Source organism: Chanodichthys erythropterus, chromosome 20 (genome assembly GCF_024489055.1).
Source record: "Chanodichthys erythropterus isolate Z2021 chromosome 20, ASM2448905v1, whole genome shotgun sequence".
Lineage (NCBI taxonomy): Eukaryota > Metazoa > Chordata > Actinopteri > Cypriniformes > Xenocyprididae > Chanodichthys > Chanodichthys erythropterus.
The window spans coordinates 6729979-6733629 of NC_090240.1; the positions used below are offsets into that span (position 1 = coordinate 6729979).

General features: G+C 49.2%; 2 non-coding genes across 2 annotated transcripts; both read left to right on the forward strand.

Annotated features, from left to right (window-relative positions):
• Positions 1–955: 955 nt before the first annotated feature.
• LOC137010237 (U2 spliceosomal RNA) lies at positions 956–1137 on the forward strand. Its single transcript, XR_010893291.1, has one exon. It is a non-coding gene; the product is annotated as a U2 spliceosomal RNA (small nuclear RNA).
• Positions 1138–3233: 2096 nt separating this feature from the next.
• LOC137010008 (U1 spliceosomal RNA) lies at positions 3234–3397 on the forward strand. Its single transcript, XR_010893089.1, has one exon. It is a non-coding gene; the product is annotated as a U1 spliceosomal RNA (small nuclear RNA).
• Positions 3398–3651: the final 254 nt, after the last annotated feature.

Below are 3651 nucleotides of genomic sequence, written 5' to 3' on the forward strand. Positions count from 1 at the left end.
GGCCTCACGTTAAGTGAGGCCAGACAAGTTTGGCGGAACGTTGCCCACCCAGCTCTCCAGAACAGGCACAAAGACTTGGCGTGGATGGTGGCCCACGAGATCCTCTCGGTCAGGGCGGTTATGCACTCCAGAGGCATGGCCAAAAACTCTACCTGCCCACGGTCCGGATGTGGTTCCCCGGAGACCGTCCATCATCTGCTCTGGGAGTGCGGCGCTGCGCGGGACCTGTGGGCCAAGACCGGCCCCCTGTTTTTCCCGTGCCTGCCAGCGGGTGGGGCCCAGGTGGATTACAAGCTCGCCATCCTGGGGGTGGGTCAGGGCTTGAAGGACTTGACACCGCAAGATTTTACCTCGCTCTGGCTCACCCTAAACGTGATCAAGGATGCCATCTGGGCAACCAGAAACCTGCTGGTGGGGAAACGCGTGACGGCCCCCCTCCACGCGTGCGAGCAGAGGATAAGATCTATGCTGCAGGGTGGGCCGCACGTCGTTATTCGGATGGGGGGGCCGGGGTCGCACGAGAAGGTCCCGGCCGCCACCGACCTTGGCCGCCCGTAGATGCACCCTCACCACACCGGCTACGGGAACAGCGGGCCAGCGGGCCGGAGGAGAGGGGATTTCCGCTGGGCCCCGGAAGCGGGGAGTCTTGGGCCTGTTCTGGAGACCTGGAGTGAATGGAAATTCTTGATAAGGACTCACCCTCGATCCTGTACAACAGATGATGTTTTAGTTGAAATGTTTTATTGTCTCTTATCTCGACTATTTATTCATTTATTTTATTTTTATTTTCAGTCATCTGCCCTGCTTTTAACACCACACTGATTTACATACATGGACCTTTACACGACACACAACAATAACTGATTTTAACCAGAATTGTGTCACCTCCGTTTTAATTTGTGGAACTGAGTATGTTTTAAAATGTGTGGCATGAAAAAATGAATGAAAATGTGACAAAACTTTTCGAAAAAAAAAAAAAAAAAATCTGTTCTTATCAGTTTAATATCTGATACGTCCCCTATCTGGGGACTACATATTAAATGGATTTTTGGCTCATGGAGCCGGAACCGGGGCTTGCTCCGTCCACTCCACGCATCGACCTGGTATTGCAGTGTCTCCAGGAACGGTGTGCTTCCCCTTTTGGGGGACTGCAAATCGTTGTGGTTAATAGCAGAGGGAATGTCGCTGGAGCTTCACAAGGAGTCTCTATGTACCTGCGGTGGGGTGGCTGGCAGGGTGGCACCGTCTCGCACCCTTATGAAACGGTCGCCGTTGTTCCAAAGCAGCGGTTCCCAAACCAGCACTGCACGTCTTGAATGTCACTCTTGTCTGATGCGCCCGTCTGAGGTCTTGGAGTCTTTACCAACGAGCTGATGAGTTGGATCGGGTGTGTTTGATCAGGGAGACATCTAATCAAACACGCCTGACTGATGGGAACCACTGGTCTAAAGGACCGCAGCTCGTGTACAGGTGCTGGTCATATAATTAGAATGTCATCAAAAAGTTGATTTATTTCACTAATTCCTTTCAAAAAGTGAAACTTGTATATATCATATTCATTCATTACACACAGACTGAGAGGTTTCACATGTTTATTTCTTTTCATTTTGATGAGTATAGCTGACAACTATGGAAAATCCCAAAGTCACTATCTCAGAAAATTAGAATATTGTGAAAAGGTTCAATATTGAAGACACCTGGTGCCACACACTCTTATCAGCTAATTAATTCAAAACACCTGCAAAGGCCTTTAAATGGTCTCTCAGTCTAGTTCTGTAGGCTACACAGTCATGGGGAAGACTGCTGACTTGACAGTTGTCCAAAAGACGACCACTGACACCTTGCACAAGGAGGCCAAGACACAAAAGGTCATTGCAAAAGAGGCTGGCTGTTCGCAGAGCTCTGTGTCCAAGCACATTAATAGAGAGGCGAAGGGAAGGAAAAGATGTGGTAGAAAAAAAAGTGTACTAGCAATAGGGATAACCGCACCCTGGAGAGGACTGTGAAACAGAACCCATTCAAAAATGTGGGGGAGATTCACAAAGAGTGGACTGCAGCTGGAGTCAGTGCTTCAAGAACCCCTACGCACAGACGTATGCAAGACATGGTTTTCAGCTGTCTCGTTCCTTGTGTCAAGCCACTCTTGAACAACAGACAGCGTCAGAGGCGCCTCGACAAAAGGACTGGACTGCTGCTGAGTGGTCCAAAGTTACGTTCTCTGATGAAAGTCAATTTGGCATTTCCTTTGGAAATCGGGGTCCCAGAGTCTGGAGGAAGAGAGGAGAGGCACACAATCCACGTCGCTTGAGGGCCAGCCTAAAGTTTCCACAGTCAGTGATGGTTTGGGGTGCCATGTCATCTGCTGGTGTTGGCCCACTGTGTTTTCTGAGGTCCAAGGTCAACGCAGCCGTATACCAGGAAGTTTTAGAGCACTTCATGCTTCCTGCTGCTGACCAACTTTATGGAGATGCAGATTTCATTTCCCAACAGGACTTGGCACCTGCACACAGTGCCAAAGCTACCAGTACCCGGTTTAAGGACCATGGTATCCCTGTTCTTAATTGGCCAGCAAACTCGCCTGACCTTAACCCCATAGAAAATCTACGGGGTATTGTGAAGAGGAAGATGCCATATGCCAGACCCAACAATTAAGAAGAGCTGAAGGCCACTATCAGAGCAACCTGGGCTCTCATAACACCTGAGCAGTGCCACAGACCGATCGACTCCATGCCACGCCGCATTGCTGCAGTAATTCAGGCAAAAGGAGCCCCAACTAAGTATTGAGTGCTGCACACGCTCATACTTTTCATGTTTATAGTTTTCAGTTGGCCAAGATTTCTAAAAATCCTTTCTTTGTATTGGTCTTAAGTAATATTCTAAATTTGCTGAGATACCGGATTTGGGATTTTCCTTAGTTGTCAGTTATAATCATCAAAATTAAAAGAAATAAACATTTGAAATATATCAGTCTGTGTGCAATGTACATAATATACAAGTTTGACTTTTTGAAAGGAATTAGTGAAAGAAATCAACTTTTTGATGACATTCTAATCATACGACCAGCACCTGTAGGTGCTTGGCAGTTTGCCGGCTTGAAGGCATGGTCACGGAAATCGCAGTCAAGTAATGGAAGGGACACGCCCTTCCTTTGCTTGGGGTGGGGGAGGGGGGTCACCGTTGATGAGGACGGCAAAGAGGGATAGGGTAGCCTCTGACTGGAGGCCTGGGGACTCATACTTACCTGGCAGGGGAGACACCATGATCAGGAAGGTGGTTCACCCAGGGCGAGGCTCGGCCATTGCACTCCGGTTGTGCTGACCCCTGCGAATTCCCCAAATGTGGGAATCTCGACTGCATAATTTATGGTAGTGGGGGACTGCGTTCGCGCTCTCCCCTGGACATACTGGTTGAAAGAAGATTAGGTGGTGCCGAGAGAACCTGTGGTTTCTAACAGTCGTAGCGTTGTCTGTGGCTCCGTGTGTGTTTGCACGCCCCTTTTATGGAATCGGGTGTTGCGTGCGCTCGCCTGGTTTCGCAAAGTTCTGAGTTTTCCTTCAGGGACGACAGGCTTTTGGGGGCACTCGACCACGGCCGTTTTCTAAATGACCCCGTGGTCGCTATTGTCACGACCGGCTCAAAGCCGTGACAAAT